Below are 14,696 nucleotides of genomic sequence, written 5' to 3' on the forward strand. Positions count from 1 at the left end.
AGTGAAAAGCCCACTAAAGTTCCTAGCGTCATCGACGGGATTCGAACCCGGGTCTTTTCCACCCGGTGTAGGGAGGACGGTGACGATACCACTGTGCTACCCACGCAGACCCTACGCTGGAGAGCGAAACAACACTTACTTCATTCCAACGATGCCGCAACCACTACCAGATATCTTCAAGCCACTGTTTATCCGGCTATTTTATACGCTGCTGAAATTTGGGCATCTGCGTCGCCCTCACTTCGAAAACCGGTGTTGTCGTGTGAATGGGCCAGAAATAGGCATCGCCTACCCCCCTCAACGGAGAACAACTGACATGGCTGAGCAGCTAAATGTACCCAGGCTCCCGAGGTTAACTGACAGCAGGCGTTTAATGACTACAGTAAAAATGTACACAGGAGTAATAAACGCCCCAAACATCTGAGATTTCTGTCAGTGGCACAATCCTCCGCCATCCTTGAGGTCAGAGCCCACACTAATCCTCAAATACAACCGGTTGAAACTGTGTAGTCGGTTCCTACCTGCCCAGGCACTTCTCAAAATTCAGGCACTGCTCCGTCTTGGAGTCGACCTTCAGAAATTGCCTACCGACTACAAATACCGTAACATGCTCCTCGAGTGGATTACATCTGTGGAACTGGGATAATTTCGTCCATATGACGTTCAGTCCTCATATTTTCATTATTATAATTTCATTTTTACATGTTTGATTTTGTGTAACTCATGATTTCCCATGTAATGGTAAATTTTTTTTTTTTTTTTTGCCAATTAATCTCATTTATAATGTAAAACTCCTGGCCATGTCGCCGTGATGAGTATTATTGTCTCTAGTACATGTTCTATACTTATCAGCAATAAAGAATTTATTTATTTAAAATTTTTTCCTGAAGACCGTTCTGTTTTCCTTTCATAATGGCCTCGTTGTCGTAGCGTTGCCCACGCATATTTTGAATATTAATGTTATATTTTTCCAAAAATTCTAAAATGAATGTAGTTAGCCCACTACAAGTCGTATTTTCAATTTTACAGAAACCTAAAAATGTTCCCTAATTTCAATTTTTTGTGTTTCATCATTATAAATTTCAAATCTTAAAATAATTGTCAATTGTTCCTGATGACTGGCATCAGGTGTACAATCTAAAATCAAAGAATAATATTTAGGTTCCTGTAACTTATCCAAAATTTTTGTCCTTATACCATTTCCTATTATATTTAAAATATCATTTTGAATTTTGTGTCCTAAATAATGTGGCAAGTGAAAGCTTATCAATCTGAATACGTTGGATGTGTTCCGATAAAGTGGAATCAAATTTGGCAATCATTTGTATTAATTGCAAAAAGTTTCCATTATTGTCATCGAATAATTTTGAATTAGTACCCCTTAAAGCCAAATTTTATTTTGGCAAATATTGAATGCAAAGAACAATTTTCTTTAATACTGTTGCCATCTTATTTTTAGTTGATTTATCAGACTTTGATGATGTGCATCTACTGTATTTTGTAATTCTAAGTTTTTATGCAAATTAATTAATTTGTTAGTGCATTCAGCATGCATATTGCTTTTTTTCGTGAATATTTAGATGTCTTGTTAAATGTTGTCAATCTTTGAATCCACCGTTTACAAGTGGAACTGTAACAGTACTATTTAAAAATAATTTACAACTAGTTTACAATAATTTATAAGCGAGTGCAGTGAGCAGGGGGGTTCGCCCCCTGCTCACTGCGCTCGCTTCTTTTGATAAAGTAAAATAAAATACTTACAGCAGCTTTCGACACTGTGTGTGTCTCTTCCTCTGCTATGAATACATAAATATAAAGTGACCGGATCCTTAGTATTCCAATACGGGACATTGGGGGGGGGGATTTTAAAACCCCCTAGAAACAATATACACACACATTTTTTTAAGTTTATTTTTTTATTTATAAAAAAAATTCACATACAAAATATAAATTAAATACATGTACTTTTTTGAACTAAACTTATAAAACAAAAAAAGTATCACACTTCTTAAAAAAAACAACAAATATAGTCTATATATATATTATTTATTTATTTTATTATTATTTTTTTTTCACAGGAAGGCTGAAATTCAGTATAGGTACCGCTCATGTTGGACAGGCAACTTGTGTGATCGAAACCCGCTAATATTCTTAAAATCGTAAAAGCCTAAATCACTCACTGCCTTCACCATGTTTGTTCCATCATCCATGACACTACTGATTTTCCGTTTTATAAATATTTCTTCAAAGTATTTTATTATTTTTTTTTTTGGCGGGCTCCAGGGTTTCCCCTATTCGCCTTCAGTAAGATTCGCTAAGTTTTTAGCTGCGTGAGACCCGGAAATCTATTTTGCAAAAGCAGAGTTGAATTTATGTTGAATTCATTCCGCCATGCTATCATGGCGGAATGAATATCAAACTTAAAAAAGATTTCTGGGTGTTTCTGCATGTCCAAATGTCTGATGTACGAGATACAGAAGTAGCACATTTAATAATATCACTAATCTAACCCCAGGGGCTCACATCTGGTGAGTATGGGCTTGGCATACCCAGGGTCCTGAGCTGGATATCATCATTCTTCTCTTTCTTGGTGATTTCTTTCTACTTCTCTCTCTCTCTCTCTCTCTCTCTCTCTCTCTCAGGGTAACTCAATTTTTTTTTGGCTAGTGCAGCATAAGCCTCAGGCTTCCTTGCACCATATGACTAATAATAATAATAATAATAATAATAATAAACCTTTTTGTGGACAGCAGAAGATAATTCAAGAAAATGTTTTTTAGTAACATGTTTTTTAAAAGCAACTATGTACCTAGGATTCATATCTTGGGCGAATTTCAAAAATCCTTCGCCTTCAACTAGTGAAAATGTTTGGGAGTCTATAGCAATCATTTCGACAAGTTGTTTTGTTTAATTTCTTAGCCTCCTTAAAATTATAAGGAATTGTCTTAAAACATTCTTGTAAAGTCTGTTATTTTGAAGTTTGATTAGTGGGAACAAAATGCGTTTTGACTACTTCATTTTCTCTAACACTCTTCTTTTCTTCATATTCTTTATTATGTCTGGATCGAAGATGATTTATCATGGACGTTATTGTACATGATTTTGGAGTTTTTCCTCCTCGTGAAATTTTGAGGTGGCAAAGTTGACATTCTGCTTTTAATTCAACCTCACAAGATGTGAAGAATTCCCAATTAGGACTTTTTTCTTGAAAGACTCATGGCCCTAAATGGAATTAAATAACTAAAAATTAAATACAGTTGTAAAAAGTTATTTTGTTTAATGTTACGAATGCTAGTACACCAAACAATTCTGCAAACATTACAATTACAAGGCAGGATAAAAGAGATAAATCTCTTTTATCCTGCCTTGTAATTTTTATTTAAATTTTTATAAACATTTGTAAGCTCAAAAAGGATATAATATGCTTTCTAAAGTTATTTTCTTGTTTATTCTCCGGCCAACCACCAGGTCAATGAAGTTTACATTATGGGCTTGAACCCCAGTCCATCCAAAGCACGTGTGTTATTGTATTCACGCACTTGACCACTCCGCTACATCAGGTCCTGCATCTGTATGTTTGTATTATTGTTTATTATGTACAATATATTCCTTTAGTTATTTAACTATTTGAATGTTCTTAATAATTGTTTTTGTACATAAAATTAGCTTTCACAATCATAGTTAAATATTGCAGCATTTTACTCTTGAAATAATAAATATACATTTATACTTCAACCGACTGACAGAATTTCAACATATAAAGCACATAAGGAGATTTTCACTCCGAGTTACATCTAGAATACTTAGCAGTGCCGGCCAAGGTATTTTTGCGCCCCAGGTAGAAAGATTTTTCGGCACCTCCCTTTATTAAGGATATATGTATATATTTTTTCATAATTTGTAAAATTTGGCGCTCCGGGAAAGAGCCCTGCTAGCCCGTGCCTTAATCCGGCACTGATGCTTACCTATATTAGAAAGTGAACAATAAATCCGAATTACGTGCCTTGTTCGTATTATTGACTTAATTATGCTGATTAGATTTGATGGTAACCTATATCTTTACTACAGTGAAAATTCCAAATTGTTGCATTGTTAAATTAGTGACATGGTGTAATTTCTCACTTTGTAATGGTAAAGTTTTTAATTTTCGATCAATATTTATCTCCGGAATGAAAGCTTTTATCGTGATAATTTATAATGTGGTTAAGTTCATATAACAATGATTATTTTTAAACAAACAAATTACTTCTGCTATTGTTTTACTTTTGTTATTTTCTCGTTTTTAGGACGAAAATTTTAGGGCTCTACTATATATAAATTAAATAATCTTTAATCCAACTTTTCATTTCACGAAAGCGTGTTTATAAATTAAATTTGATTTTTGCAACACTTATTACAGCACTAACTTATTCTCAATACTAACTTTTATGACGTTGTTAATGATTTTGAAAAATAGAAAAAGCCAGTTAAATATTATTCTTCTTAGAATAATAGAATTATTTATCTTAGAAATTGTGTTTAAGAATTCATTCGCAGAATTTTATTGTTCGAATAAAATCACTGAATTCTATTTGTTTCGGATTATCGTTTTTTGTAAGCCCTAAAAATTCCTTAGGCCTACGTTCAGTATCTAATCGAAAAGACGGCCCTATTCTGAAAGTCTCATCTTATCTTGTCTATCACTGCATGTATTTTTTATGTACTAACAGTGTCTACAGACTAGTTACGAATTTTTCCAGTAGATGGAAGCATAAGCTAGAATTGTCTTGAGAAGTCGTAATATGAGATTGTGTATTTTTTTTTATTTATTATTTATTTTTTTTATATAAACATCAAACACAAGAGGTATTAGAACCTATAGTACTTAGTACTGTGGTTGGGTTGGAGGCTGAGAAGACGAAGATATTTGTTGACATTGGACTTCTGTAGACTGTAATTTTCAGGAAATACGTATGAAGGAAGGTTGTTCCAGAAAACGGCAGTTGAATGAATAAACGAGGAAGATGAAACGTTGGTTCTGTAAGTTTGAAGTTGGACAGTAAATAGATGTTGGCTGGTGGCGGCACGTGTTCGGACTGTTTTGAAAGAGAGAGCGGGAATTATAGAAGCCAATTCAGAAGAACAGTGCCCGTGGTAATATCTGTAGAAGAGGCATGCAGCAGAAACAGTACGTCTATGAGATAGCGAGTGGACAGACTCTGTTAGAGATGTATCATTAATTAACCTAACTGCCTTCTTCTGAACGGAATCGAGAAGCCTGAGAGAGGTTTTGGGGCACAACCCGAGATGTGGGGAGGTAGGGCGGATTTGCGATTTGTACAGAGTGAACAGCTGTTTGGAAGAAAAGTAACGCCGAGAACGAAAGAGAAAACCAAGTTTTTTAAATGCAGAGGAAGCAATATTTGTAATGTGCTTGTGCCAAGATAGAGATATTAGAAGTCAGAGTAATCCCCGAAAGAGATATATCATTTTGCCTAGAAATCGGAGTGTCACTAAAGATAAGCATAGGAGCAGAAGAATCCTTTTTGAGAGATATAAGACAAGACTGAGTTTTAGAAGGGTTGAAATCCAACTAAGTTGTCTTTGCCCCACTGGAAAATTACCTGCAGATTTGGCATTTAAGGAATTGGTACAATCTGTGCAAGGTCTCAAAATGGAAAGTGGAATGCAATGTGCTATCATCGGCAAAACTATGGATAGGATTTCCAGTCAATGGAAGAAGGTCATTAATATACAAGAGGAAAATAGTGGGGGAAAGAACTGAACCCTGGGGTACACCGACATTAGTGGAGAAGTTAGAAGACAGAGAGCCATCTACCATCACCCTCAGTGAGCGATCAGAGAGAAAACTGGATAACCAATTACAAAAAAAAGTTGGCAAACCATAAGATGGAAGCTTGTTTAGAAGACCTTTATGCCAAACACGATCGAAAGCCTTTGAGATGTCAAGAGCAACTGCTTGTGTTTCACCAAAACTTTTCCATTGAATTAGTCCATAAATGGGTAACATAAGCCAGAATATCACCAGTGGATCGACTCTGACGGAATCCATACACGCGATCGTTGATCAGACGAAAGGTTTCTAGGTAGTTTAAGAGTTGGCTGTTAATTGATTTCTCCATTACTTTAGAAAGAGTAGAAGCAATTGCAATGGGACGATAATTGGATGGGAGGGATTTGTCACCCTTTTTAGGAACTGGCTGGAAATGAGCAAATTTCCAAGCAGAAGGAAAAACACCTTTGGAATAAGAAAGTGAAAAAAGGCGGCAAAGAACAGTAGTAAGTTCAGGAGCACAGGTTTTGAGAACAAGTGGAGAATTACCATTGGGACCTGGAGCTTTTTAGTATAAGATTCGTCAAAATCCTTCTGACATCCTTTTGACGGAAGACCACAGGAGGCATTGAATGGAGTGTGTTGGGAATGGTGGCAGGTGTTTTACCAAGATCATTAATATGCGAGTTGGAAGAAAAATGAGATGCTAGGTGGTCAGCTTTATCCTTGGCTGAAGTGACAACAGAACCATCTGGTTTGGACAGAGGTGGGAGCAGAGAATGGGCAAAAGTTGGGGCCAATAGATTTGGCAAGAGACCAGAATGCTCGGCTACCATTAGGGCAAGAAGCAAGTTTTCTACTCTTAGCCTGTTCAAACTCTAGTTTAGACTGATTAATAACTGCTTTACAATTGTTGCGAGCTTTGGTGTAAGCAGATAATGAAACTGAAGAATCAGAAACAAGCCAATTACGATATGCAACATTCTTCTCTTCAACAGCCTTAGCACATTTATTGGAAAACCAAGGTTTAGATAAAGGACGAGATTTTAAAGTGGAGTGTGGGATAAAGGATTCCATTTCTGCAAGAATAATTTCACTGAGACGATCTGAACAAGTGTTGACATCGGAAGTTTTGAAACAGTAATCCGACCAAGGAAAAGAAGAAAAGAAATCTCGCAGGTCATCCCATTTTGCATTTTTGTAATGCCAAACAACACAAGGTTGGGAATAGCCATGAGATAAAGGCTCCGTTGGAGAAGAGACAATCACCAAGTTGTCATCTGAAGTGCCTAAAGGACCTCTCACTTCGACCGTGTACTTAGAAACAGATCAAGCGTGTTGGCTGTATGATTAGGATTGTCCGGTATTCTTGTAGGTAAATGTACAATCTGTGCAAGGTCATTAGTAATTGCAAAAGCCTCAGCATCTCGACCAGCTGGGTCGGTGTGACTAGAAAACGGAAGTCAGCTGGCGTTGTGAACATTAAAATCAGAAAGGAAAATTACCTCACTGTTAGGAAAGTTGGACTGGAGAAAGTCAAGTTGCAAAGAGAGGAAGTCAAAGAGCTCCAAGTGATTAGGAGTGGAATTGGGAGAACGGTAGAGACAACAGATGAATTTGACACGAGGTATTTGCGTCAGAGATTTTAAGCCAGAGAAGATCGAAAATAGGAGATTCCAAATTACCAAGTCTCTGACAGGGAATATCGGAATGGACATATGCACAAGTACCACCTTTGAGGTGAAGAGAATCATACAGCGAATAATTTGGGCATCTGAGATGAGCAGTAGTTGAATCAACTGATAACTAAGATTCTGTCAGAAAAAGTACATGGGGTTTGGCAGACTGCAAGTGGAAATGGACATCATTGAGATTAGAACTGAGACCATGTGTATTTTTGAAATGAACTGGGAAGTGTTTGGGAGGTTTAGATCTTTTCACAGATAAACTTACTCTATTAATTTGACAATTCATGGTGTATTCAATAGTAAGAAAAAAGTGGGTGGGACATGCTGTATGAAGTAATGAAATTTTTGGATATGGCGTACACGTGGTGAGAATATACCCAGATCTTTTTCATAACGTGGCTTCGAGAATGCCCCCCCCCCCCCCCCCCGCATACACACTACTCGGACTTCCTCCAGTCACTATCTGGCAGAGTAGAGGTAGCAAGATTATACACTAGCTGATCCGGAAGCCTCCTAGAGAGTTACCAATAGGTTCGGTCCAGTGTACTAACTAGTGGCTGGCCTGCGAACACCGTTTTAGAGCTGTACCCTCGAAATATAAGGAAGACTGGATTTTGCCACGATGTTCATCATAACCTCAAAAGTCATCAATCATACTGCATGATGGAAGAGATGGGGAAGGGTTGACTGGAACTTAGCTCTGATGACTAAACATGGGTTCCAACACTTCAAGCCTCCAATAAGCAAAGTGGTGGTATTGTACCGGTTGATGAGAGTCATCTACCACCTAGTACTGCCTGGTAACACAGAGGGGCAGCATTTCTCCATGTGCTGTGGGCACCACATGGAGAAATGCTGACCCCTGCTTATGTTGGTTCACACCTGGGTGGTCATCCACCATGTGCTTGAGCATGGAGGTTATACCCAGGATTACTAACAGTCCCACCATCGTGAAGGTGTAAGCAGAGGATTTGGCTGTCACAGACCTTCCGGACTTCGCCGAAATTGGGTCCGCTTGAACTGAGTGTCACCCGAATATCAGTTCCATCAGTGTTTTAGACTCCCAGGTAGTAAGTACAGCTTGTCTGGCATATCTGAGAGAATGTCTGTGACAACCTCAAAGACCAAATAGGGTATGCAAGGACCTCAAGGACCAAATAGGATATGTGCGTTTTTAGCATTTGCAGTGGCAAATGTGGAAATGTGTAGTGGAAAATGATACAAGAAAGTAAGCTTATAGTGCACCAGCAAAAAACAAAAAAAAAAAAAACCCTTCCCATTTAACCTATCCATTTCCTCCAAAAATTCGTTTAGTTCTTGAATTTATTTAAGATAACTATGGGAGCTCATATCTGGTGAGCATGGGCTTGATGTACCCAGGGTCCTGAGGTGGATATCATCATTCTTCTCTTTCTTGGTCCATTCCCTTCTACTTCTCTCTCTCTCTCTCTCTCTCTCTTTCTCAGGGTAACTCAATCTTTTTTTGGCTGGTGCAACATAAGCCTCAGGCTTCCTTGCACCATATGGCTAATAATAATAATAATAACAATACAATTTTATTTTCTCAAGAGAATTTGTTTACCATAAATGAACTTGTTAAGAAAAGTAAATTTCTTGATAACAAGTTGTAATTCTTCATTTACAACAGTTTTTGTATACAATTTGTGATCTTACAGAAAAGACAATGATGTCACTACACATAGTACATTCCACACTGCAAACAGAGATAGTAATTTTCTGCATATCTATTCTAATCTACTGTATCATTGTGTATCAAAAATTTTCTTATTAGGAATTTTAATTTGGAGATAGGATTACTACTCTTGAGCTTTAAATCAGAACTAGCCAACATGCTGTTTATTATATTAATTGTGTGCCTATTTCCAAATCTATTTAGTACCCTAGGGTGTGGCAAAACAATTGCTTTTGGGTTCCTTAAATTAAGTGAGACATTCCTTTATAGATTCGATTCTTCAAAAATAGTGTTAAGATTTTTCAAGAATAGATTTAACTTCAGTTTTTGAACTGGATATAGTATTTTATATTTCAACAAGAATGGCTTTCTCTTATTCAGGCCATTCCAAGAGTTTGTCCCCATTAAAAGTTTAAAAATCCTGTTAATTAAGCTGTTTATTACTGTTATTTCTATTATATTTGCTCTTGCCAATACATTTACTAAATAATTGAGTTGTGAGTCCATTAATGCATAATATAAGGTTACTTTTGTTCTTAGATTTAATTTATTCTTAATGTAGTAAAAAAAGTACACATAAAATCTCATTTTCTTGTACAATTTGTTATATGCATTGCCCAACCTAGACTGTAGTCAATCCATAACCCAAGGTAACAGTGATTTAAAACTTCTTCCACAGTTAGACATTTGCAATTCTGGAAATTCTGATTATGTAGGCATTCATGGTTTGATGAGGAGGTCTAATTACCAAGAATTTTGTTTTTTCAAAGTTGAGCACTAATTTATTATCATGCAACCAATTTTGTAAATATATTACATCCTGCTGTAAGTCTATTGCCATTTTTGTCATGTTCTTTCCTATTGTATATAAGATTATATCATCTGCATAAATTTTTATAAAGGAGTTCTTTATTACTTCGAATATATCATTTATATAGATGTTGAACATGGTTGGCCCTGCATGTGTACCCTGAGGTACTCCCCTCTTTACATTACTGTATATGATTTTCCCTTTGTATTTTCTACTTCAACTGTTATTTTTCTGTTTCAATGGCCGCCTTCGTAGCCAGGTGGGCAGGAACAGCAGCGCGTAGCACATGCTTCTTGATTAGACTAGGGTTCAAGCCCGTGACCACCAAATACGGAGGATGCGGAAAGGTCAGGGAATGACCACTGCATATCCCCCCCGGAGCAATATGGCCTTAGTTGCTAATGCTCCTAAAAACCAAACAACATCAGTTTCAATATTGGGATATCAATTAAATCATATGCTTTGGTAAAATCTATAAATAAAATCATTATGAGGTTATTGTTGTTTAAATGTAAGTTAAGAGTCTACTAAGTTCTCTAATAATGTCTGTGTGCTCTTGCCCTTCTGATATGAGAATAGCGAGTTGTTTAACAGTCCATATTGATGTAAATATTTGCTTATATGAGAAAATATATAATTTTCTATTATCTTATTTATAACTGACTGTATTGTTATTGGTCTATAATTGCAAAAGTCATCTGGTGATCCCTTTTTATATATAGGAATTACCTTAAATGAAAGTAAATTTGTAGGATACCTTCCCGACTCTACATCCGTGCTATAAGCTCCACCAAGAGAACAGAGAACTGTTCTTTATTTCTCTTTACTTCGGTTACTGTAATACAGTCCAGTCCATAAGATTTCTTGTTCTATAATCTTAAGAGATCTTGTGGAGTTAAGACTACACAAGAGTTCAGTATCTGAGGAAGACTATCTTGTTGATTAAAGGAATTTTGGCAATAATGAATATAAGACTATCTTATTAATTAAAGGAATTTTGGCAATAATGAATATAAGACTATCTTATTAATTAAAGGAATTTTGGCAATAATGAATATAATATCTATTGAGGTCTAATACAGGTTTGGGAAACCTATTTGCAGCCTCATATGGTTTGTTTGTTTATACCAGATATCTGTTCTAATAGTGTTTTAATAATGTTCCATTTATCCTTTTGAGTTATCTGCTTATCCATAAAAAGTTGATTGTAATAAGTGTTTTTTTGTTTTCTAATCATACCTTTCAATTTATTTCTGAGTGTTTTATAATTGTGATAATGTTCTATCTTTGATGGACAATTTCTATACTTCCCGAAGAATTTATCCCTTTGTACCATTAATTCTTCTATTTCGTTAGTCATCCAAGGTTTCTTAAGCTTAATCCTGCTAGTCCTAGAATTTATGTTGCAAGCCGAGTGATTTACTTTTCTCTCTGTATTAAACCTCGAATTGTTTATCATTTGTATTATCTTACTTGAAAAGACATTTACATTTGTTGTGTAAGATACTTGCTCTTGTATTAACTTGTTATCTATGTTCTGTTTCAGTTTACCTGTTGATAAAGAATTTTTATTCGTAACATTTGTTAATTTTATATCTTCACATGGATGTTGTTTTGAGTACATATCCACTATTAGTATACATGTTCCATGATCTGAAAATTGATTTAATAGTATGTAAGAATTAGCATACTTCAACTTTATATTTGTTATAACATGATCTAAAAAAGAGCTTACTGTTCCATCACCCTCCATCCTTTGTTGCCCTGGTCTTGGCACATTATAGCCTTAGTTGCTAATGCGCCAATAAAATCTAAACCAAACCAAATCAATCCTTTGTTGCCTAGTTATTCCAAATAAGGTATGTTCAAATCCATAATTGTTTAAAATTGCAGAGTATCCGAGTATCACATTATCAGTTTCATCGGTTAGTAAATTAATATTAAAATCTCCTACTAGTATGGTCATTGCAAAATCATGTTATCTAATTCTATTAGGAAGCTGTTTATAGAATCTGATGGTGACCTATAAAAAAGCACAAATCATGAATGTGTTTTCTGGATCTTCTCCTAATAATTTGACACAGCAGTTTTCACAAGACTGAGTCAAGTGGTAAGCCTGTATTGTCTTAAAGTATGTTCTATAGTATATTATTATTCCTCCACCCCTTCTCAACTCTCTCAACATATAGACCGTGTCATATCCTTGTATGTTATAATTAGAAATTTCATCACTTTTTATGTTAACCTCTGTTAAAACTATACATGAAATAAATTCTTTCATTGCATTTATACGTTGCAAGAAGTTAAACCAGTTTTTCTTAATGACCTGATATTTAGAACTACCAGAAAGAACTGATTTTTATCAATTATAAGAGCTTGAATATTTGGATTATTTAAAAAAAATATAAAGGTGAATTAAAAACATGTGATTCCTCAAAAAAGCATATCTGATGTCTTAATTTTACCTTAGGTCTAGATTTCGAGAAATTCCAATTATGCACAATAAAAGTGTATTTTATGTACTGCAGATCCTTTGAACTCAAAATTCTTATGGCTCTTGAAGATTCATTCTGCTTCACATAAATCCTTCCATGTTTTAACCATAAAAATTTGTAACTGTGAGTTTTTACTAATTGTTTTGTTTCCCAAAAAAACTGCTTGAGGTGAGTTGTTAAGTGGTCATTTATGGAGATTGGAATATTGCTATTGTTCTGATATACATCATTTGCTGTCAGTGCCTTTTTAATCCATTTTTCCTTTACCACATGATTTGAAAATTTCACAATTAGTGTAGGCTTGTCATTTTTTTTCTTATTGTTAGGTATGTAATAGTGTACTACTTCTTTATTTTGCTGTAGCTTCAATGCAAGTCCTAGCTGCTGTATAACAAGCTCTAGATCTTGGCTTGCTAATCCAGTTAATCCTACTATTTCTACATTATTTGCTAATAATTGTTCTATTGCATCAATCCTTTAGTTAAGTAAGTTGGAATTTTCCTAATTTTTCTTGAATGAAGCTTCCAGATCCACAATTCTTTTGCTGATTGCAGCATTGGAGTCCTGCAGTTTACTTATGATTTTTTGCATTTTGTCAAAGAAATCTGAGACAAATGAAATCGATTTCTTGATATCTTCTGCTTCCGTCTTGAAGTCTTCCATTTCCTTCTCTATTGGTACAATTTCTATTAGTAAATCCAGCAAATGGATTTTACTGGATAGCTTCCTTAGTATGTCCTCTATATTTAGGGTGTTCGCCTGCTTTTGTGTAACCTCTAAGTCTTCGTTTACTGCAGTTGGTGAATGCAGCAAATCATGATATTCTTCTGTCGAGTAGGTAATATGACATTTTTCTTCCTTCTCTTTCCTGCACAATATACACCTCCACTGCTGTTTCTTTTGTTTTGCCATCCCTTTATAGGTTGCTTCTTTCAATGAACATCGATAATGATACCCATTGTTGCAGCCATGACATACCACCTCTAGCAGGTTACATTTTTTGCATATATTATGACTCATGTTTGCAAATCTTTGGAGTAGAGTGTTCCCTGTAGAACACTCTACTCCAAAGGGAATTGAGGCAATCAACTCTTACTATTATTCGTTATTCAATGTATACAATAAGGTTTCCGGGCAAGTTCATTCGGGTATTGATGTTCCAGAAAATGCCTGTGTTTTATATGATCGACTAATGGTTTATATTTTAGGACAACAATCTCATGTTCTCACGATCTATTCTGAATCGTGGAGAATAGACTTGCAACATCAAAATTGGCGTTGTGTTTATTCATTCTGAAATATTTCTATTAGTTAGACCTCAAAATGCCACATAACGTGGTTCTTTTAATATAAAACTCATGCTGTGGATAACGTGTAGCAAGAGAATGGCTATAGGCAAGGAAGATCAAACAAAACATGGTTTATTAATCATGGCATACAGATAGATATAAGAATCAAATTGTTGTTTCTTTCGTATAGTAAAATAAAAACTCTTTACATCTTATTGATGAATAAACAATAGATTAATCGGATAATAATGCATATGTACAAGCTTGTCTGCGTTCTTCATGTAATCTTTAATTAGCACTGCTGCTCGTACTCTATGGAGCCAACAATCATATCGCTATTCGAGTATCTGGATACAAGTGTAAGAGTGCCATATCAGTTTAACAATCATAACTGATGAAGTTTCATTACTACAAATGGATCTTGTTAACCTTAAACTGTAATTTATAAGTGTGGTATAATAGATGCTACCTTAATGTGTTCCTAGGAGGAGGGTTGTTTGTCAGTAGACTTTAGTAAATAAGGAGTTAAGTCATAATGCTCAACACTTCCATTCTGCTAGCTATCGTATTGCAAACATAGGGTGAAACTTACCAGAATAAACTTTGGTATGTTCAGGGCTTGATGATTAAGAGCAGCAGCCAGTGGCACAAGACTCAAGACGTCCATTTTGGTGAGATAGCCTGAAGAGAAGAAAAGCTTACTCAGGGTTCGGCTCTCTTTGTCTCTTTTGTCTCTCTCTAGATTTCTCCTTCTCGTTTTCTGTCCTGTCTCTGCTTCCGTGCTCTAACCTCCCCCTCTCTCTGTCTCCCATCTGCATATATATATATATGTCACCCCCCTTTTGAGTTCCCAATGCTTCTATTGGTCAAAAGGCTAATTTCATGAGGAAAAGAAACTCCCAGGGACTGTTATTTTGGAGACCTGACACAGTAAAAGATGGAATTTA

General features: G+C 35.6%; 1 protein-coding gene across 3 annotated transcripts in view; it reads left to right on the forward strand.

Moving 5' to 3' along the window:
- Positions 1–14,696, forward strand: part of LOC150081642 (non-homologous end-joining factor 1-like) — a 180,963-nt gene that overhangs the window by 34,285 nt on the left and 131,982 nt on the right. The window contains exon 1 of one of the 3 annotated variants that reach the window (XM_090379503.1): positions 8,287–8,689. The exons of 1 other annotated variant lie outside the window; for it this stretch is intronic. The gene's annotated coding sequence lies outside the window, so the exon portion shown is untranslated. Of the gene's footprint in view, positions 1–8,286; positions 8,690–11,990; positions 12,076–14,696 lie in introns of those variants that run through there. One more of the 3 variants, XM_090379504.1, reaches the window with a different exon arrangement.

Source organism: Mastigoproctus giganteus, chromosome 8 (assembly GCF_048544385.1).
Source record: "Mastigoproctus giganteus isolate SK-2022 chromosome 8, ASM4854438v1, whole genome shotgun sequence".
Taxonomy (NCBI): Eukaryota; Metazoa; Arthropoda; class Arachnida; order Uropygi; family Thelyphonidae; genus Mastigoproctus; species Mastigoproctus giganteus.